Source organism: Benincasa hispida, chromosome 12 (genome assembly GCF_009727055.1).
Source record: "Benincasa hispida cultivar B227 chromosome 12, ASM972705v1, whole genome shotgun sequence".
NCBI classification, from domain to species: domain Eukaryota; kingdom Viridiplantae; phylum Streptophyta; class Magnoliopsida; order Cucurbitales; family Cucurbitaceae; genus Benincasa; species Benincasa hispida.
Genome location: NC_052360.1, coordinates 60,025,747 through 60,050,357, shown reverse-complemented (window position 1 = coordinate 60,050,357; position 24,611 = coordinate 60,025,747). Strand labels below are relative to the sequence as shown.

The 24,611-nt window shown below is 34.4% G+C and overlaps 1 long non-coding RNA gene across 2 annotated transcripts; it reads right to left on the bottom strand.

The window, feature by feature from the left end:
• Nucleotides 1–12,776: 12,776 nt before the first annotated feature.
• LOC120067810 lies at nucleotides 12,777–24,015 on the bottom strand. 2 transcript variants are annotated; one of them, XR_005479023.1, is made up of 3 exons: nucleotides 23,721–24,015; nucleotides 23,385–23,607; nucleotides 12,777–13,186 (listed from the first exon to the last, which is right to left on the bottom strand). It is a non-coding gene; the product is annotated as an uncharacterized LOC120067810 (long non-coding RNA). The 2 variants fall into 2 exon arrangements; XR_005479022.1 differs by lacking the exon at nucleotides 12,777–13,186 and having other exon boundaries at nucleotides 23,173–23,607; nucleotides 23,721–24,011.
• Between the last annotated feature and the right edge of the window lie 596 nt (nucleotides 24,016–24,611).

Sequence of the window (24,611 nt, the reverse complement as noted above, 5' to 3'; positions counted from 1 at the left end):
CTAAGATCCCAGGTAGGGGTGTTACGTTTTCGTCAACTTAAATACCCCAGCCTAGACAGAACCCGCCTTAGACAAAAGGTTCCTTATAGATAGATTTGCTACACTTTAACCTTTTATTAGCCAATTTAACCCTATTAAACTGATTAAAAGATTAAAGCCTTAGGGTTGCTAATCATATTAGAACCGTGATCTTAGGTATATGTGATCCAAGTTTTAAATATTTTAAAACCATGAATTAAACCTAAGTGAGCATGCATGTCTTTCTTATTTCTTTTAGTTCTAATTTCTCTTTAACTCTTAAAAAGAAACAACTAAAAAACATTGCGCATAACGAGGCATTTATAACATTTATAAAGTAACCTATGGGTCATGCTTCATGCAATGTCCGGTCATTACTATCTAACTTTTATATTACACGTAATAACCAAACAAACATGTTATCATTCACCCTTATACTATAATAATTATAATATAAAGATGATGCACGTCGAGGCTTTTTATGCATGCATAAATATAACTTTTATATTATATGATGCATAAGCATGCTCTTACATAATTAAAATCATGCTTCTCTAAATTATAACAATTACAATAAAGAGATTATGCATGATCATTGAATAACCTAAGGTGGGATTTACTATATGTGCATACCATATGACATATAAAACATACATCGCATGTATTAAACAAAGGATTAATGTACCGGGATGAGCCTTTTAACCAAAAAAACCGAAATGAAAAACTCTATCTATTACATTTTTCATCGAGCAAACCGGTTCAAAGGCGAACCAGATCTTGAACCGCTAGGAGGTCTTCATCGTGCAGCAAACTCCAGCAGGTAGACAATCCTTCAGCGCGCACTAGACGATAAGAGCATAAGTAAACGATCGCATAGACGATGACGAGGCTACGAAGCCTGATCGTCCATGTGATCGTGTAGTTCGACGATAGGTAAACGATTTACCTTGAGTTACTAAGCGATCATTTAGTCAGTTACTGAGCGATAAAGCCTGTTGACCTAAACGATCGTCTAGGGCGCTTTAAACGATACGTGAGCGTTTCATCGTCTAACCGATGCGTGCAACTTGGTAAACGATTTACCTTACGATGCTAAACGATCGTTTCGTCAGTTACTAAGCGTTGAAGCTTGCTGACCTAAACAATTGTCTCGTGCGCGCGCACATTAAACGATACTCAGCGATCGCGTGCCCGATCGTCAACCTGATAGGACCAACTCTTGATCACATACCCCATCGTTTAAGCGATGCGATCAACCACGATCGTATACTCCTTCATCTTCATAATGCGATGGACAACAATCGCGTAGAACTTCTTCTGCACGATGCGATCAACCCTAGATCACCTTCTTCTTCGAAGAGCCACAACCTTTGCCGAGAACTTCAACGAATGACTCAATACTTCAAACACTTTGAATACAGACTCGATTACGATTATTTATGCCCAAAAACGCAGGGGCCTTTACAAAACAACCGCAAATGTAAAAGGAATTAAACAAACCGAGGCAATTCATCCCAAAAATATCCATTAATCTGGCACACCCACATCAGATTTAACATTTAAAACAGCGTAGAAATTCACCCACCATGAATGTATATGTTATTTCGATGCAACAGATGAAATCGGAGTATCAGTAATCTGGCTTTAATACCAATTGAAGGATCTCATATCGAGAGTTCCATGAGCGTATTCAGATCGTTCCGATTTCACAGTGACCGAAACACAAACGACATACATTCAACACATACAGTTATGCATATAAACCTAATTATCAGCATGCTCGGAATACAATAATTAACAAGGAAAGGGTTCATACCTGATGAAGACACTTTTCGAATATCTGAACCCTAAGCAGCAGAAAACCTCCAACAGATCTACCAGCACCCGATGAGTATGTCGACTTCAACAGCACGATCAAAACGTACACGAACACTACAGCACGAATTAAGTGTTATTTAATTCTGGCATTTACTCATATCCAATAAACAAAGCTCCTTGGTTATCTTATATGAACTTAAGCTTGTATATGTGATATACAAGTGGATCATGCCTTAAGTGATAACCTAAATAGGTTTGTAGTATAAGGATTAAGGTGGAATACCTGATCCTGGTGACACTACGGATACGACCCGCTTTGTAGAGGTTTGCAAGTATTGTAAACTACTACAAATGGTAGATCTTGACCATTCGTGTGGAGACATGGAGCGGGGGTGTCCATACAAAAGATTGTATAAGACCTGAACCACGAGATGACTAGACTCTGTATATAACGCTATTGATACTAGAGACTTGCATCTCACCTTAACGACCATAGTGGACACGACCTCAATCCTTAGTGTTTTGTGAACTCCTGCCTTTAAGGGCGGTCCTTTGATTAGTATGGGTGAGAGTGGCTAGATTGCCAACTCAACATGCCTACCTTTTTTAGGATTTGTCAGATCTGGGAGCTGGGAACTCAATCCACAATATGGAATTCACTTCTTTCCCGAAACAGGGATAAGTAGAGAGATTGCTCCCTTAAGGGCTAGTTCCGAAAGCTTGAACATAAGTGGTCACAGCTTCTCTTTGGAAGAGAAGACTTAGTCGTAGTAGGACTATAAATTATGTTCATTAGAGGGATCAATTGTACTTAAGGAGACAGATGTAACTATAGGGGCATAACGGTTATTGGCCCAGTTGTACTTACGAGCGATCTATGAGGGTTGTCGCACTATTGATTGCTTAAGATGGACACATAATATATTCTGTAGTGAGGAGAGTTCAGCTATCCGTCTTTAATGGAGTGTCTGGCAGTTAACGGATGGTCGATCCCATGACTAAAGAGTTTAGTCAGTTATCCACGTTACTGTTGGAGCTTACGGATCTACAGGTCCATGAGGTCCCCTTGGGTGCTTGGATTCTGTTGAGGATTAGTTTTTAGTGTTGATTTGAAATGTTCAAATTGACAAAAGATATTTTGATTATATACGATATAATGGGTATGAATGTATAAGATACATCTAGTGGAGGATTGATGTAAAAATAGATTTACATTAAGTACCATGGAATAGAAAAAGAACTATGGTTTATATGTTTCATGAGATGAAATATTAAAACTATAAGGTTATAAATATCATATGATAAGTTGGTTATCATTTATATTTATAATAATATTAATTATTGGATTATTAATACTTTTTTCTTTTAAATAACCAAAGGTAGTGGGGGGTTATTGGATCATGGTAACGTGATTTAAAAGGAAAGTATCTTTCCTATTTTGAAAAGAGTTTTTTACAAAAGTTTGAAAAGGAATTTGCAGTTTTCTCTCAAACAAAAAGAAACTCACGGGAAGTCGTCAAGTAAAATACAGATTTAAAAAAATGACGGCTGAGCGAGCTAAAACGATCCCGCAGGTGCAAGCTAAACGATCGTGCAGTGTTTACTAAACTATCACATAGCTTTGTTAGACATCGTTAACTCAAGGTAAAGGATCGTGTAAGATCTGTAGACGACAGACCGACTTAAACCGCACATAGCTTTGCTAGACGATCGCATAGTTTTATCTTAAACGATTGGACATCGACCTATATGATAGGTCTTCGACTTCTCCCACTTGCCCAGTCGTGTACGCGATCGTTGTTTCCTCCGTTCGTCTGCCTCATACCAAGTCCGAACAGAGCCCACCCTCTAGATTCTCAAACCGAGAATACCAAGGTCTTCTTGTTGGTTTGGTTGTCAGACTCAACTCGACACCGTCGACATTTTCTGGGGGCTCGTTCATGGTGCTGTGAAGGTCGTTCATGTCGCTAAGGACGAGCGCAATGTTCGTTCGCTGTTAAGGAGTTTCGTGACCGAGGAATCATTGAAGACGAGTGCGAAGATTTCATGGCTGTGTTCATGCAGTATTGCAGTCGTGAGACCCGAGCGCTCGTGGTTACTGTTGTTCGATCAGAGTTGCGCATCAGAGCTGTAGAGACGCTTCTGCCGATTTTCGTATAGAGTTTGATCTCTGTTTCTTCTGTACTGTTCATGATGTAATTTCTCTGTATATGATTATAACCATTTCTTTTTTATGACGACTGTAAATGTATTATTGATTCATGATTGTAATTTGGAATAGTCTTGCTTCCGCTGCTCACGAAAATCTCGTTTCTGATTTCCTTCACAATCATGTATGAAACAAATCATTTACAGTCGACTTGAATACCAACGGTTTATATAATTACAATACAGAAATACAGCATGAACAACTCAAATGAACAATGAGAAAAACTATACAAGCATAGTCAGCAGCATCTCGACGCTCCGTTTGCGCGAGACCGCTCGAACAATAGCGACCACGAACACTCAATCTACACGATCGCAACACCGCACAAACTTCGCGCTCGTCTCAATGATTTCTCCTCGTCCACGAACTCCTCCACAACAGGAACGGCATCCACAGCACCACGAACAGCCTTCAGAAGACCTCAATGGTGTCGACTTGAGTCTGACACCACCAAAAAGGAGACCTTGCTATTCCGATGTGAGAATCCAGAGGGTGGGCTCTATTCAGACTTGGATATGAGGCAGACAAAGAGGAAAACACCGATCACGTACACGACTGGGCAAGTGGAGAAGGCAGAGAGCCGATCGTATAGTTCAATGCCCATCGTTTAGATAAAGCTAAGCGATCATCTATCAAAAGCTATGTGATCGTTTAGTCTATCGTTTAGCTCGGTCTGTCGTGTACAGACTCTACACGATCGTTTACCTGGGCCAAATGATCATCTAGCAAAACTATGTGATCGTTTAGTAAATACCACACAATTCTTTAGCTCGCGCCTACACGATCGTTTAGCTCGCCCAGCCGTCATTTAGTAAATCGTATTTACTTGACGACTTCCATGAGTTTCTTTTGTCCGAGAGAAAACTCAAAAACCTTTTATAATGTTTGTAAAAACTTCTTTTCAAAATAGGAAAACCACTTCCTTTTAAACTCACGGTTACCATGATTCAATAACCACCCACTACTTTAGTTATTTAAAAGAAAAAGAATTAATTATCCAATAATTAATATTATTATAATTATAAATGATAACCAACTTATCATACTATATTTATAACCTATAGTTTTAATATTTCATCTCATGAAATATATAAACCATAGTTCTTTTTCCATTCCATGGTACTTAATGTAAATCTCAATTTACATCAATCCTCCACTAGATTATCTTATACATCATACCGATTAATTATCATATTAATCAAAATACCTCTTTCAATTTGAACATTTCAAATCAACACCAAGAACTAATCCTCAACAGAATCCAAGCTACCAAAGGGACCTCATAGACTTGTAGCTCCAAAGCTCCAATGGTACGTGAATAACTGACTAAACTCTTTAGTCACGGGATCCACTATCCGTTAACACCAGGCACTCCACTAAAGACCGACAGCTGAACTCTCCTCACTACAGATATATTATATGTCCATCTTAACCAATCAGCAGTGCGACAACTCTTTACAGATTGCTCGTAAGTACAGTTGGGCCAATAACCGTTATGCCCTTGTAGTTACATCTGTCTCCTTAAGTACCATTGATCCCTCTAATGAACATAAATCATAGTCCTACTATGACTGAGTCTTCTCTTCCAAAGAGAAGTTGTGGCCACTACGTTTAAGCCCTGGAATCAGCCCTTAAGGGAGCAATCTCTCTACTTATCCCTGTTTCGGGAAAGGAGTGAATTCCATCTTGTGGATTGAGTTCCTAGCTCCCAGATCACAAATCCCCAAAAAGGAAGGCATGTTGAGTTAGCAATCTGGCCACTCTCACCCACACTAATCAAAGGACCGCCCTCAAAGGCAAGAGTTCTCAAAACACTCAGGATTGAGGTCGTGTCACCTATGGTCGTTTAAGTGAGATGCAAGTCTCTAGTATCAACGGCATTATATACGGAGTTTAGTCATCTCGTGGTCTAGGTCTTATACAAACTCTTTGTATAGGACACCCCTGCTCCACGTCTCCACATGAATGGTCAGGATCTACCATCTGTAGTAGTTTACAACACTTGCAAACCTCTACAAAGTGGGCCGTATCCGTAGTGTCACCAGGATCAGGTATCTCACCTTAATCCTTATACTACATACCTATTTAAGTTATCACTTAAGGCATGATCCACTTATATATCACATATACATGCTTAAGTTCACATAAGATAACCAAGGAGCTTTGTTTATTGGATATGAGTAAATGCCAGAATTAAATAATACTTATTTTATTCATTGAACAATGTGTATCTTTAAAAAACAACGAGACTCTAGGAGAATTAGGACACTAATCCCAACAGTGTCGACTTCGAGTTCAAAGGATTCTTAAAGATCTATCTTCAAAGGTAAGGTTTCTAAAACCTAATTTTAATAGCATGTTGTAATTTATGTAAATGTATATATTGTTCTTAATTTACTATAAAACTTACATTCAATGAAAAATGGAAATTTGGATGATCTTTCTTCCACTCAAGGTTCTCTTTTTTCAGAGATCCTTCAACCCCAATGGTGGAGAATGAGTGAATTTCTTTTTGTGTAGTTATGTTCCCAGCTTCCAATCAGACGAATCCCCAAAATGGTAGGCTTATTTAGTCGGCGATTTGGCCACTCTCACCCATACAAATCAATGGATAGCCTTCATTGGTAGGAGTTCACAACAAACTCAGATTTAGATCATGTCACCCATGGTCATCCTGGTAAAATGTAAGTCTCTATTATGAACAGCATTATATCATCAGACCAGTCATTTTGTGGTCTGGTCTTATGCAAACTCCTTTATATATAATACCCCTGCTCACATGCCACCACATGAATGATCAGTATCAGATCATTTGTAGCACTTTTCAACAATTGTAACATCTACAAAGTGGGTCGTACTCGTAGTTTCACTAGGATAAGGTGTCCAGTCTTATCCATCTACTACAGACCATTTAGGTTATCACTTAACATGATCCACTCGTATGTCTCTACATACATGTTTAAGCTACAACATAACATTAGATGTTAGTTTATCGGTTTGTGGATTAATGCAACTAAATGTCAAATAAAACATCACATATTTTATTAGATAAATAAGATGTTTGTACAATACAATTACAAACTATAGAACCCTACGAGATTTAGGGCATCAACCTCAACAATCTCCCACTTGACCTAAAGTTAAAGGAGTGTACAATATAAAAGTCAAACTAATAAATATAAAGTACACAAACAATAAACTAGGGCATAACAAGCCAAGTACAAATCTTCCACTTACTCTAGTCTAAACGTGGCCTTTCCCATAGACCCATACTCTATAGGTGACCCTCAAACACCTTAGCCATGAGGGCCTTTGTAAACAGATCAGCAACGTTGTGCTCCGAAGCTGTCTACGTGACAATCACGTCCCCTTGATGCACAATCTCTCGGATGAGATGATACTTTCGCTCTATGTGCTTCCCGCGCTTGTAACTCCTAAGCTCTCTAGAATTAACCACAACACCACTGTTATCACAATAAAGTGTGATGGGTTTTAACATGTTTGGAACGACTTCCAAATTTGTCAAGAATTTTCGGAGTCAAACATCTTCCTTAACAGCTTCACAAGCCGCTATGTACTCAGCCTCCATGGTGGAGTCAGTAATGCACCCCTATTTGGGGCTCCTCCAGACTACTGCCCCTCTGTTAAGAGTGAACACTGATCTTGATGTGGATTTCTTAGAGTCTTTATCAGTCTTGAAATCAGAGTTTGTGTATCCTGTAAGGATCAAATCCTTAGAACCATACACAAGCATGTAGTGCCTCGTTCTCCATAGATACTTGAGGATCTTCTAAACGGTAGTCCAATGATCATATCCTAGATTAGACTGATATCTACAAACTATCCACACCGCATAGCTGATATCAAGTCTAGTACATAACATCGCATACATTAAGCTGCCAACCCAATGCATAGGGGATCCATCTCATTTCCTCAACCTCTTGAGGTGTCTTAGGACACTATTCCTAGGACAATATAACTTCTTGCCTGAAAGGTAGTAAATCTCTCTTAAAATTCTGCATCGAATACCTGACAAGCATTTTCTTTATGTACGATGCTTGAAACGGAGCTAGCATTTTGTTCTCTCGATCTCTAAAGATCTGAATTACTAGAACAAACTTAGCCTCTCTCAAATCTTTCATTTGGAATTGGTTCGCTAGCCAGTTCTTAACTTCAGTCAGTAGACCTACATCATTCCAATAAGTAGTATATCATCTACATACAACAATAGAAAAGCTACTGAACTGTTGATAATCCTCTTGTATACAGAAGGTGAAGGAACTCGTATTGAGGAGATCCTTGAGTTGAACCAGATCATCCAAATTCCATTAATTATCAAATACATAATTTACAGTAAACATACAAAATATGCATTCAAAATAAATTACAGCATGTTTTTACAAGAAAAAAGGTTCAAGATACATTACCTTTGAAGACCCTTCTTTTTCACGTATCCCTTGAACAATCACAAATTCAGCTACTTCTTGAAGACCTTCTTCAAGATTTTCTTCGAACAAAAAACCAGACACTACCGCAAAGAGTCCTTAGTATTCTCGGGATGAAAACCCAGGAGTGGTGGGCTCTGACTATTTTGGTTAGGAGGGATAAGTTTAAGTGGAGAAGGTAGATTGAGGATCTTCTCACAAGAAAACACAGAACTTTTCTATAAATCTCTCGATCGTTCAACAAATCATCAATTGTAGAGGAAGAAGAAGAAAACCACTTTTCTTTTATTCCTCTTGCCATAAAATTAATAACCACCCACTAGGGTAGTTAGAGAGAGAAGGTGGGAAAGTTACTATACAAATAATAATAAAATATAAATAAATTGAATAACTAACTTATTATATTATATTTATATTAAATTATATGTTATACCAAATATAACATATAACCTATAGTTTTAATATTGTATCACATACAATATAAACTATAGTTTCTTTTCTCTATTTTTTGGAATTTAATATAAATTATATTTATTGTTTGGTTGTATATCCTAAAACTTGCAGTTTGTAAAGTTAAACATATTCTATTATCAATAAAGATGTTATTCAACATTTCTTCAATAAAGTTGTTATTGAATCTACAAATTGCATTCTTAAAATCTAAATCCAATAAACTAAGATCCATCACTATTACATGAATACTTAAACTTTATGTGGAGACATAAAGATTGATCAAGTTCGAGTAAATAGCCAAAGCGGTCTAAAGTATATGAATAAGGTTGGGTTTCTTATTCTGGTAACACTATTGGATACGGCCTACTCTATAGTTATTACAAGTTGTTGTAAAGGTGCTACAAATGAAGTGATCCTAATTCGTTCATGTATTGACATGAGGAGTGGGGGCGTCCTTAATCCTAAGCAATTTACTATTTAAGACTAACTATTTCGCTTAGATGACCTAGGTAACTCGATCTTAATATTGAGCTAACTATGAACTCCTGTTTATTTGGGATTATTCTTAGATTTGCATAGGTGAGGGTTGGCTCAACAGCACCGACTCAATAAGCCTCCCATTTTAGGAGTAAGACCGAGTAGATAGCTAGAGATATAGGGTGCAAGATGGAATTCACACCTACCCGATTTAGGGATAGGAGAAAAGTCGTTCTCTTAATTATTGAATCCAGGTCTTGAACAAAGGGCCCCACCTTCTCATTGGCCTGAGAGAGATCTAGTTTAGTGATTGGATCATAAACCAATTGTTCATTAGATGAACAGTAAGCACTTAAGGAGTAGGATGTAATATCAGGGGTAAAATGGCATATTGACCCAACTGTTATTACGGACAACATGTGAAGAGTCGACTTACTGGTAATGGTTAAATCATGTAGACACAAATATATCTACAATTAGGAGAGTGCAACTATCGAGTTATAGTGGTGTAACTTGATAGTTAACGAATATTGATCAATTTGGTCTAAAAAGTGTTAGTCAATTAACTTTAAATCGTTGGAGCTCATAATCTGTAGGTCCATAAGGTCCCTCGATTAACTCGTAAAATATGAACATCTTGAATTAATAAATTGAGTGAATTTGGAATAATATCAATTTGAATTGTTTAAATTGAATTTCTATTTGAAAATGTTCAAATTGACATTGGGGTTTGAATTTGAATAAGTTCTAGTTCAAATTAGGGTTTGTAGAATTATATTTTATATAATTAACGTTTCATTTGTTAAAATTAAACGAAATTGGAGAGTTTATAATATTTAAATATTGATTTAAATATTGATTACATGGATATGATTCATGTTTAAAATTAGATGTGTGATTAATTTAATATTTGATATTAAATTATTTAACTAATTAAATGTGCTTAATTAATCAAGAATCAAATTAATTTCCAATTTGAATTCAATTTGAGAAATTGGATTTTGAATTTTTGAATTTGATTAATTGTGAATTAATCAAATTGGTTTTAATTAATTTGGAATTGATTAAAACTGGAAATTAAGTTTTTGAAAATATGAAGTTTTGAATTTTGAATTTTCAAAGTGGAAACACCTCACTTCTTTGAAGTAGGAGGTGTTTCCACATTAAACACACACAATTCCCACTCGGAATAGCAACTTAGAGCTGGCATGAAGATGTTTGTTCAGTGCTTGCATGATAGAGGTGGATAAAAACTCCTCCAATTTGTTGAGATTATGAGAGATTAAAGACTGCTGAAAAAGTTTCTGGATGTTCTTCTTCTTCCATTAAAAATTCAAAAGATTCATGTTGAGAATCAATTTTTGGGTTAGTTTGAAATGTTCAAATTAACAAGAAGGAATTTGATTGTATATGATATAATTAAATTAGTTCAATTAATATGATATAATTGATTTAATGTATTTGATACATTATTATTTGATTGGAAGAATTCATATAAATATGATTTATATTAAATGCCATAAAAAGAGAAAAAGAACTATGGTTTATATGTTGCATATGATGCAATATTAAAGTTATAGCTTATAAATATAATATGATAAGTCAGTTATTGTACTTATTTATAAATTATTGATTATGAGATAATTAATATTCTTTTTCACCAATAACTTACCTTAGTGGGTGGTTTTAGATGGTTTATGCCAACTGAGGGATAAAGAAGAAAAATAGTTTTTCATTATTGATTCCAAGCTACACGCATCAAGTAATCGGATTGCTTGTCAAGAGGCTTAACGATAGAGATCGAGTTCACTATACGATAGTGTAGTTTTACTACACGATCGAGGATCGAGTCTATGCGATAGACTGATATCTTCTACACAATCGTTCTGTCCTTTACTCGATCGCTTACTTCATCTACTTCCTACATCCCTCTACCCAAATTCATAAAGAGCCCACAACTCCTAGATTCTCAAACTGTGAATACCAAGGTAACCTTGTGATGGTGTCAAATTCTGTTTGAAGATCGAGAATCGAGTTATACTTGCTGGTGATCGAGAATTTTTCAGTTCGTGCTGTTTGCTGAGTTCCTAAACGATCGAGGGAAATATGTGAAGAAAGAGTTCTTCAAAGGTATTATCACTTGATCCCTTGTATTTACTTTGAAGAATGTTGTAATTTATTCTTTGATGCATAACTGTTTCTATTTGATTGTAAATGTTTATGTTTTTTCACAATTTAGTTTGGATCGATCCGCTTTCATTCACTGGTTCTCTAGATTTAGAGTTTCTTCAATATGTTGTCACATATCCCACTCCCAGTTACTATAAACATTCTCTCCATTCACCTTCATATTGATCTATACAAACATCATCTGTAGGGGGACACTTAAGGTGCCTCGAGACCGCGTATAGATCTCACGGTATGAACTTTTAGGGAGAAACGTGAAGAGGATACCCCATTTTCCTACCACTAAGCTTTTTACCTAGGGTTAATTAACTTAGGAAAATCCAGCTACTGATTTTAACTAAGTAATTGTTTAATTTGCCCAAAACCAACATTTTCTTTGGATAGTTAAACAATTTTTTATTAAGGTTCATTAAACACTTTAATAAACGTTAACCAACAATTGCATGCTTGTAACAAATCTATCTAATTCACCTTTACAGGTAAGTTCCCAGGTAGGGGTATTATATTTCTATCAACTTAAATACCCCAGTCTAGACAAAACTAGCCTTAGACAAAAGGTCTCTTATACATACATTTATTATAATGTTAATCTTTTAATTAAAACCAATTTAATCCTATTAAATCGATTAAAAGATTAAACTAAATTTCTAATCTCATTAGAAATGTGATCTTAGGTCTATATGAATCATATTTTTAAACAATTTTAAAAGATGATTTTAACCTAAAGTTTACATGCACTTCTGATTTATTGATTTTATTTCTAGTTTCATTTTATTATAACAATTATAAGTAAATGAAATAAATTAAAACCATACGTTGCATTCATTTACATACTTAGTAAATTATAACAATTCTAAATTACCTAAGGTAATGTCATGCATCATGCAAATTCATTTCATTACTAACATACATAACAATTATATATTAAAGTAATGAAATTATTAATAACATACTTTAAACATAAATTCATACTATATATTATAACTCTTATAATATAAATATTGCATGTATATGTTATTAATGCATGCATACATATATTATAACATTTATACTATATGATGCATGAGCATGCTACAAAATTAAATCATGCAAATATATATATTATAACAATTATAATATAAATGATGCATGAAATTAAATGCATAACCTATGGTGGGATTTAATATTATATGACATACAATATGACATATATATTTTGAATTAAAATCATACATCAAATGCATAATTAATAAAAAAAAAATTATTGGACCGATATTGGACACTTAAACAACTAATTAAACTAATAATCAACCGGTTCAAAATAAGCGAATCAAGCCTTGAACCACTCAAAACCGAACCATTCAGCCTTCGAACCGGACCTGAACCGCTCGAACTGACTGAACTGCAAGCGAACCAAATGAGCCACAAACCAAATCAGACAAGAATCGATTTGACAGCGTTGCAACGCTATGGAAAGAACACAACGTTGTTCTTCATTGCAGCATTGCAACGCTAGGGCACAACGTTGAAACGTTGCAATACAGTCTCCACTATACAGCTGCGTTCTCCATTGTTTCTCTGTCGAATTTGGTCTCGTTTTCTACAGATCGACATCGAAAAATCCACAAACAACTTAAGGACTTAAAATACAGACTCGATCGCAATCAAAAATGCCCAAAATATGGAGCCTCACAAACCAAAAAGTAAATTGAAAGTGATAAACAAAAGTGTCAATCCCAAAAACATCCAATAATTTTAAACAAACACAATCTTAAACATTCATCACATGAAAATTACAAAATCCTTAAGTCCCACAGTACACTGTAAAATTAATTCCAAAATTTTGGAAAATTTTGGGCCAAAAACTCCACTCTTATACCAATTGAAGGAATCATTGAATGTCCTTAAGCGAAAACAAGATCAAACCCAAATCCCAAAATTTATAGAATATGAATTTTACAGCAAAGAAATAGAAAATTATGCATCTAATTGATAATTACAACATGCTTAAAGAAAATACAAAAGAAATAATGAGTTAAGAAAATCCTTACCTTTGAAAACCGATCTTCAAATGAAAACCCTCGAACCGATAGGAACACCACCATGATGTTACCACTATATTCTCCGGATGACAATCCAGAAGGTTTGGGCTCTAGTTATTTTGGATGGAGGAGATTGAGAAAGTAGAGAGGAGGAGAAGATGGAAAGAAAAATCACATAACCTTTTTGTGATTTTTTTTTCTGGATGGGGGAGATTGAGAAAGTAGAGAGGAGGAGAAGATGGGAAGAAAAATCACATAACCTTTTTGTGATTTTTTTTCTGTGTTATGTAACAATCTCTGTGAAAACCAGAATAGGAAGAAGAAGCAGCCAACCCTCCACTATCACATTTCAGAGAGAAAAAGGGGAAGGAGTTACAATTACCTCCCCAAAAAATGATTTCAAAAAATAAAATTAATTTATTTTTAATACAACAATTAATATATATATATATATAAATATATATATGATAGTTACCTTGTCATATAATATATATAGTAAACTATATGTTATATCAAATATAACATATAACCTATAGTTTCTATATTATGTCAAATACAATGTAACCCATACTTTCAATTCTCTCTCACCAATAGCTTTTAATATTAATCACATTTACATTAAATTTAATTATATGAATCCAATTCACGTAATTAATATTTGAATTATATCAAAATATTTATTTCCTCTCAAATAAACTATATATTATAATGTATTAAATACATAATAGTAATTATATCATATATAATCAGATTAAATTAATTATATCACATATAATTAATTCCCTCAATCAATTTAAATTATTCAAATTAATCCAAAAAATGATTCTCATTAATTTCCCGTTGAGCTACAGAGAGGACCTCATGGACCTATAGTTTGAAGCTCCAACGGTACGTGAATAATTAATTAAACTCTTTTGATTAAATTATTCACCATCTGTTAATTGTCGGACACTCCACGAAAGACCGACAATTGCACTCTTTGCACTACATATATATTTTTTGTCCATTGGATATAATCAATCACTAGTACAATGACCCTTCACAAATTGCTCGTAAGTACAGGTGGGCCAAAATTACCGTTTTGCCCTATAGTTACATCCAACTCCTTAAGTACCATCGATCCCTCTAATGTAAAATAAATCATAGTCCAATTATGACCAAACCCCTCTCAAACCAAGAGAGAGTGTGACACCACATTGTTCAAGCCCCGGAATCAATCTTTAAGTAAGCATTTATCTACTTACCCAGACGTTAGGGAAGGAGTGAACTTCTTCTTATATAGCTGTGTTTCCAGCTCCCCAATCAGACGAATCCCCAAAATGGTAGGTTTATAGAGTTGGCGATTTGGCCACTCTCACCCATACAAATCAAAGGACCGCCTTTATAGGTAAAAGTTCACAACTCACTCAGGATTTAGGTCATGTTACCTATGGCCATCTAGTAAAATATAAGTCTCTATTATGAATAGCATTATATAATGAGACTACTCATTTCGTGGTTTGATCTTATACAAACTCCTTTGTATAGAATACCACGCTCACATGTTTCCACATGAATGATCAGTATCAAATTATTTGTGGCACTTTACAACAATTGTAACATCTACAAAGCAGGTCGATCGTAGTGTCACCAGGATAAGGTATCTAGCCTTATTCATCTACTACAGACCATTTCGGTTATCACTTTAACATGATCCACCCGTATGTCTCTACATACATGTTTAAGCTACAAAATAACATTGGATGTTAGTTTATTGGTTTGTGGACTAATGCAACGAAATGTCAAATAAAACATCACATATTTTATTAGATAAATAAGATGTTTGTACAATACAATTACAAACTATAGGACCCTATGAGATTCAGGGCATCAATATCAACAATCTCCCACTTGACCTAAAGCTAGTGGGGTGTATAATATAAAAGTCAAACTAATATATATAAAGTACACAAATAATAAACTAGGGCATAACACGCCCAGTACAAATCTTCCACTTACTCTAATCTAAATGTGGTTTGTCCAATAGACCCATATTCTATAGGTGATCCTCAAACACCTTAGTCATGAAAGCCTTTGTAAACGGATCGGAAATGTTGTGCTCTGAAGCTATTTGCGTGACGATCACATTCCCTCGATGCACAATCTCTCGGATGAGATGATACTTTCGCTCTATGTGCTTCCCGCGCTTGTGACTCCTAGGCTCTCTAGAATTAGCCATAGAACTTATCATAATAAAGTATGATGGGCTTTGATATGTCTGGAACGACTTCCAGATTTGTCAATAATTTCCTGAGCCAAACAACTTCTTTAGTAGCTTCTCAAGCCGCTACATACTCAGCCTCCATGGTGGAGTCAGCAATGCACCCCTGCTTGGTGCTCCTCCATACTAATGCCCCTCCATTAAGAGTGAACACTGATCCTGATGTGGATTTCCTACAATCCTTATTAGTTTGGAAATCATAGTCTGTGTATCCTGTAAGGATCAGATCCTTAGAACCATACACGAACATGTAGTCTCTCGTTTTCTGTAGATACTTGAGGATATTCTTAACGGCAGTCCAATGATCATATCCTGTATTAGACCGTTATCCCCACCGCATAGCAGATGTCAGGTTTAGTATAGAACATCGCATACATTAGACTGCCAACAGTCTATGCATAGGGGATCCGTCTCATTTCCTCAACCTCTTGAAGTGTCTTAGGACACTGTTCCTTAAACAATAACTCCATGCCTAAGGTAATAAACCTCTCATGAATTTCTGCATCGAATACTTGACAAGCATTTTTTCAATGTACGATGCTTAAGATAGAGCTAGCGTTTTGTTCTTTTGATCTCTAAATATCTGAATTCCCATAACAAACTGAGCCTCTCCCAAATCTTTCATTTGAAATTGGGCTGCTAGCCAATTCTTAACTTCAGTCAGTAGACCTACATCATTCCCAATGAGTAGGATATCGTCTACATACAATAGTAGAAAAGCTATTGAACTAAATGTCAAATAAAACATCATATATTTTATTAGATAAATAAGATTTTTGTACAATACAATTACAAACTATAGGACCCTACGAGATTTAGGACATCAACCCCAACCGTGTGGTACTCCTTCACTCTGTGAAATTTGAAGTTAGAAATAAAAGGACCTCACTATACTTTTCACCAAATTTACTCAAAGACACTTGCGTTTATCACTCAAGGGTAGGTTTTTGGTACCAGGTCAAAGATGTAAATGTTGGCTTAAATTTGGGTGCAATTCTACTAAAGTTTGATGTAACTAATTCAAATGATCAACTCTTATAAACTATGACTAAAGCAAATAAACCTTAGGATCAACAACTCGAAAAGTTGAATAAAGTAAAAAAAAACTAATGACAAGAACTTTTCATGTGCCTTGGAACTTTGAATTTTTTTCCTTTTGCTAATATCTTTTTTTCTTTTGTTGCTGTTTTTTTTTTTTTCCCTACTAACTTTTCCTTTTTTTTGTTTTTGATATTTTTCTTTTGTTGCTTTTGTTTTAACTAGTTTTTTTTTTTTTTATGATCCAAGAACAAATTTGAAGAAGATTTTAGGACAAGTTGTAATATGTTTTGTATAAAAAAATGATAAACGAAAAAAATAAATTGAAACAAAGTAAAGAAATTTCACCTCTAAAGTCGGCCAAAGATGACCAGACCAAGCTTATCCAATGACTTGATTTAGACATTAAATATAAAGTAAGATTTGGGGGGGGGGGGGGGGGGGGATGTTGGGAAAGACAGTACCAAAGGAGTATTTTGAAGAGAATTACAAGCCATTTTATAGGCCAAAAGGTCATGTATATGACCAAGAACTCAGAAGTTATTCAAACACAATTAATTGCAAATTGTAGAAAATAAGACCTAAAATTGCATACTAATTAATAAATTAAAATGCAAAACTAAAAATATAGAAAATCTCTAAATTTTCTTAAATAACTCCTCTAGAAGGTGGCAAACTTCACTTTCACATTTGATAATGTTTGACATCACGTTTTCTCATGCAATGCACATTTGACGACATTTTTCTTCACAAAATCTGCACACTTTTTTTTTTACCTCTATGTCATTTTCCAAACTATAGGACTTTTCCCGTGTCATCTTATGTCATTCTATTTTTGACTCGTTGAACTAACATTTTGGGCTCAAAATTATTTGTTGGTTCTTGTGAATTTGTTAGCTTTTGAAGATATAGTGTGAAAGCCTCTTGAAACTTCTTTGCCTTACTTCTTTGCCTTACTTCTTGTAATTGCTCCTCTAAGGTTGAATTCACATCTTTTTTAATATCAAATGAATAAACTTATATCCAAAAATATCGTCTCATTTTTTAATCTTAAAATAGAATGCAATCTTTTTTCAATTTAATGGCCTTAAAAATGGGAAAAAAACTGAATGTGCCAAAAAGGAAGAATAAAAAGAGGAAAAAAGAAAACGAAGAACATTGACCTTCGTATGCATCTCCAACAAAATGCGAGCAATTCATGTCAATGCGCGTGCGTTATAAAATCGGCCATGAGGAAAGAAATTCACGTTTGTTAGCGGAGAAGTACGTCAAATACAAGGGAAAAGGAATTCGCCACGACAGAGATCATGTTTAGTTGGGAAAATGTTATAGCTCAACCCATTTCAACCCAAATTTTAAGAGTTATAATTCGACAACTCAACCCAATTCAATTCAAATTTTAAAAATTGGGTTCGGTATTTTGGGGGTTTTGTTTTGCCAACCCAATCAACCTCAATTTTAGGATTCGTTCAAAAAATATCCTCAACCCAACCCAATTTAATCTATGTACACCCTTATTGTACCTATGTTATCAATTTTAAAAATACAATTTCTTTATAAATTTTGTTGAATATGTTTGCAAATATGTCACACATATAAATAATTTTCAAATATGACAACTTAAATTGTTGTCTATCACCAAATACACCATTTAATAGTATATTAATGATAGACTTCTGTCATTGATAGTAAGAGTGTTCAAAACAAATCGATGACCCGAAAAATTGATCAACCTTTAGGTTGGATTATCAACTCTTTTGGGTTGGGTTGGATTCAAATGAATGAAAATTTAATGGACCGAGTTGGTTCATGGGTTCACATAGAAGCAAACCAACCTAAACCAATCTGAACTTATTATAAACTTTAAAATTTATATTTTTTTAATTATGATATAATTAGATATACATATATTTATTTTAGTTTTATTTAATTTCATTAGTTTTTGTTGGATAATTTATTCTCCAACAACTCCTAAAATAGTTTTTTTAGCACTTTGAAAAAAAATTTTACATTATATAAATTAGAATTGAGTTGTTAATCTTAATTCAATATACAAAAATAATTAAATCAAACTTTTACATATTAACATTTTATTTTCTTTTAGAACAAAAAATTAAATAAATGACCCGAGTATCCCGAGCCAACCCAACCCAAACATTTCATGGTTGGGTTGGATTGGGTTTATTTTTTAATAAGAGTTATTTGGATTGAAGAAATTTACAACCGAACAATTGGGTTGGATTTTAAAAGTCCTTCCATCTAACTCAACCCAACCCACGAACACCCTTAATTAATATATCATTTTAATAAGACAAATCATTTTATATCTACCACTAATAGAATATTTCTACATTTTATCACTTTTAGATGTCTACACATTCTATCACTTTTAGATGTCTACAATTTATCAAACAATTTTATGTTTATTGTTAATTAAAAAAAATTATGTAAGTCCATTAGTAATTACTAATTTTTATTAGCAATAGACTACTTTTATGTCTATTAACAACAAAAGCACTAATTCTAAAAAAATTAGAGGGCTAAACATATATTCTAAAGACCTAGAGATCATATGCATCTCTTCTTTAAAAATCAAACTAAAACGATACTTCTTCCTAAAAGGTTTTGAAAAAACTAACATTAAAAAGTTTTTGGAAAAACTTAGTGGTGTAATTGGACAGGTTGAAAACCGACCCGACCTGACCCGAAACAAGTTGGTTCTGTATGAAAGAAAACCAACCTGACCTGACCCGGTCTGGTCGGATATGAAAACATAAGAATAAAAAAAAAACTTGCAGAAGAGGGAATAATGACGGAGAGCAAATGGAAAATTGTTTGAACTAGATTATAGGCAAAAGGGGAAGGAGAAGAGAATCTGAATGAGATAGAAGAAGGATTAACAAATTGGAATGACCTTCCATGTTCCTTCCCCTCCTCTTGCTTTTTTGCTCAATAATTCCCGCCATGAAAAAAACGCAGTAACCCAATTAACGAATCAAAACCCCCCAACAAAACATGGGGTCGATTCAGAAATCAAGATCATGACAAAAAAAAAACAGTAAATCCAAAGAATTTTTAGAAGAAGTCCACCATAAACCTAGAAGAAATTTCATATCAAAAAAATAAACAAAACCCGGATTAAATTTCAGATCAAACAAACCTAATCGACGCTGACAACAAAGCTGAGCGACGCTAACGGACAGATAAGGAGAGAGGGGAGTGGCAGACGAAGAGAACTTGATGAAGACGGAGAGACGACACTTGATGTGTAACGGAGGATGAGTTTTTGGGATGGGAGTGGCAAAGGAGATAGTGAAAACTAAAGGGTTGTTTGGGGCGCTAAGATGATATAGGATGTAGGAAGTTTCGATGTCTAGAGGGTTTGGATGTCTAGGGAGTTCTGATCGAGTATGTTCAAGCACTGAGATGATATACAATACACAGAAAGAAAATGACAGTAAAATACAAAACGCGTTCCAAAAATGGAACCACAAACAATTAAAATCAATGAGATAGGATAATAGGCTTCCAAACACTGAGATGATATAGGATGTAAAGATATGCCATCTCACGTTGGACCCCCAAACAGTCCCTAAAATTGAAGAAGATGGAGAGCGGATTGAGGATGACTGGGTGAGATCAGTGAAAATTGAAATCGAAGAAGAATAACCCTACTTGAGCGGGTCAGGCGAACCGGAGAATCGAACCAAACCTTAAGCGGGTCAGGCGAACCGAAGAACCGAACCAAACCTTAACTGTTCGGTCTAAATTTCAAATATAACCCGACTTGACTAGTTCGGTTCGACTTCTTACACCCCTAAAAAAAACTAACAATAAACTAGCATTAAGAACCAATTATAAGATTTATTGAAATTACATGGACTAAAATTGGATATTTGAAAATACATAAACTAAAATTTAACAAATTTTAAAGTATAAGGACAAAAATTATGTTTTCGACTTTTCAAATTTTTTTTAGTACCACAAAATCACTTGTAAATCATTGACTACCAAAAAAACACATCTTGATGACTACCCTAATCATTGGGTCAGTCAAGCCCCAACCCGAAAAAGTAAAGACCCAATCTTAAATTGTCAAGTTCATGGCCCAACTCTTAGGCTTTGCTCATTGGATCAAAATTTAGGTTGAGTTTTGGGTTAGGTTTGAAGTGACCGATTGTATTAGGCGATTGAAAATTAATTATTTTTTAATATATATTTTTTTTTCTTTTTAAAAAATATTATTAATTCTTTATATATATATATAATATAACATATGAAAAAACTATATATGTACACACATTTGGGTTAGTCTTACATCCCGATTTGCAAAATGGTTGTAAGAAAAATTATGAGAAATAGGAATAATCAAATAGGTATATAGTAGTAATTACATTATCATTTGAAAAAATATCCTTTTGAATTATAGCAAAATACATAAATGTCACGTGAGTCCAATTTTCTGAAATCCTAGCATGCCCTTATAGTCCCTTTTAACTGCAGTGAAATTAATTCGACATATTTATTAATGAGACTGTAATTGATTGCTCAACTATATATCCAGCGGACTTTCAACGTCAACTAAGATCATCATTTCAAGTGGATAATTTGTCATAAATCTCGCGATTTAATAGTTGTTTTGAATTTTCAAATCAATAGTTGTTTTGAATTTTCAAATCAATAGTTGTTTTTAATTTTCAAATCAATAGTTGTTTTTAATTTTCGAATCGTGTACATCAACTAATTTTCAAATCTTGTTTTGAAATTTAAGATACCATATTATATTAATTATCATAATTGAGATTTGTTACTTTTATTACACTTTCTATTAACCTTAATCAAGATTCACGGGTTTTATCGATCAAATCCATTAGTGCATAGATGAAAGGCTCGACAGTTGACTATCGACCAAGAGTTCAAGTCGCAACGTCTCTTCTTTTCAAAGTGGTCTCCATTGAGCCATTTTGAGAATGTAGGCTAAGCATATGGACGGTGTTGGTATTAACTAATTTACTTGGGGGTCTTAAACCCACCTAGACAGATCCGATCAAGGAATGATGTATCATCGTCGAATATTAGTTGTTTCTCTTATGTTCTCGAGATCCCACGATTGGCATCAACACCCCCATCATAATTGGTTGGTAATTCCAATTGACGATTTTTAATTGGTATTTTCATACTATAATCTAAATAGGTTTCTATCTTCATAAATGCAATTATTTAGATAAAGTTTGTTATCGGTCCAACTCTCACTTTCTAACTGATATTTTGGGTTAGAACAAGAAAGTATTGTTACAGAATTTTAGATAAGTTCAAAATAGTTTTGGTTAATTGATTTTCAATTGTAGTGTATTTGTTTTTAAATTTATGTATTTGTTGGGTGTAGTTTGGAGACTAATTTGTGGGTCACGTAAATATCTCATCTGAAGTATCATAAAAAACTTTCAAAAGACAAATTAAGTGTAACTAATTTTTTCCTTTGCATGTTTCTTTTATCATAATCTTTATTTTCTCCTAAAATATCTCCCCAGTTTAAATCATCAAACCATATTGTTATTTCTTTTCAAATATCAACACTAAACCAATTCTTTTTTCAAATATCATTTTATTTATTTGTTTTGATCTATTTAAATCTTTTTTCAACTTATTTTATGTTTTTGTATTTTGATTTTTTGAAAATTTTATACAATCAAATATCATTTTTTTAATTAGTTTGAAAATTTTAGAGTGAAAAAAGACAGAGTCGAATTTAAAGTAGTGGGTGGAGGAAATATGGCTGTGATGATAGATTCAGAAACAATAATTCTATTCATGATAGCACCATTGTTAGGAGTTGTCGATGACGGAGTTTGTGTCGGAGGAGTTAAGATAGAAGAAGATGGAACTGATCACCACCGACTCCAAATAAGCAATAAATGAAGTTGGTGGAAAGGGAGCGGAAGTCGAAGCTGGTCGAAGCTGATGGTGAAGTATTGGTGGAAGGGAATAGTCTTATTCTCCCAAATAGTTTCGAAATTGCCCACCATTTTATCAAATTTTTAACACGAATCTCGTTGAGTACTTAATTCATAAAGTTTGATTTCCCAACCACGGTGATCATATCAGAGTATTTGATGTTCAAAGAAATTGGGAGAAATCGAGGGCTCTTGATGTAATCATCTGAAAGGGATGGAGAATATTCTCGAAAATTAAAGAAAAAGAATATAAGTTTCTTTCTCAATTGAGTAGTGAAATTGACAAGGAAAAAGCTTTTGGCAGCAGACCAGCAATTTGAGAATCTTCCATTGACTCAGAATCAGAAGCAAATCATTTTCTCTCTCTCTTATTTTAGGAAAGCGAGAGAAGAAGAAGATAACAACGAAAAAACTGCAAAAGTTACCTCTCTGCTCGATCAAATCACAAAATAAAAGATCAAATTGACTTTAAACAATACAACATCAGATCAGTGAAGAACGAACCTGCGAGTGATTTTCTTCGCAACCAAGCAGCAAAGTAGGCGGAAACGGTACAAGGGCCGCTCCAACTCGAAATCACAAGCGCGAATTCTTCGAAACAGAGCTCTAATTCAACACAACTCGATCAAATTCGAACAATAATCGATAAATACTTCCTCCTCAACTCGAAATCTTCCGAATAGAGCACTAATTCAACTCGATCGAGATCGATTCCACCGATCATCAACTACCATAAACAATCCGCCAAAACAGAATAAGATCAAATCCACTAAACGAGCAGTTCCAGTAAATCACAGATCGGGAATTTAAAATTTAGGAAATGCTGTGAGAACGCAATACCTAAAATTACGAATCGGCGACTGGAGTAGCTTTGTGGATGCTTTTTCCGGCGGCCGGCATCCTTTCCGAAGGAAGAAGATGGTGATTGTTGGATTGGCGATATCATATACATAAATGGCTGAAACGGCGGCAACTGAAAACGAGAGAGAGGGAGAAAGGGGGATAGGTTTTGTAAGAAACTTTTGACATTTGCGCCATGAATTACGTGTCCGATTTTCAGGCGTTGCTTCCTTTTTGATTGAAAGAATCTTTGTCTATGTTAGCCGCTACTACGGCCTTCCACGAATAGGGGCATTGTTTTAATAAATTCGTTAATTATTTTATTTTCTTTACACATAAAACAAGTAATTTTTTCCTCGAATAAAAATATCTATTTATACTCCAAACTCTGTGAATTATGAGTTAGAATCTATTAATATTAATTATTATGAATGATTTTGGATCAAATGATTTAACTAACATTTAGTGCGAAAAGACAGAGTCAATATCAAGACAACATGATAACAATCGAAAGTGACAATTCAGGACCAAAACATGTCTAGGAAAAAGACCTAGTTTAAGCCTTGGTCCAAATCAGTGTTTTTAGCCTTGTCCTTGCCTAATGCCTAATAGGACGTGAGTAAAAATCATTTTAGATATGAAATATGGACTAAAGGAGATGACCAAGACCGACCTAGTCAAACATGAAACTAGACACGCCCCTCGACCCAGTTGTCTTATTTTTCTAAGATGACTTTAAAACCATAAGGAATAATCTATGACAACTTTCTTTATAAATACATCATTATATCTTCATATTAGGTAACTTAAACTTCTAAATTATTATTCATTCCAGAGTTATCATTTTGACTTTGGCATCATAGTTTTTTTTTCCTTTTTGTTTTGTTGGTC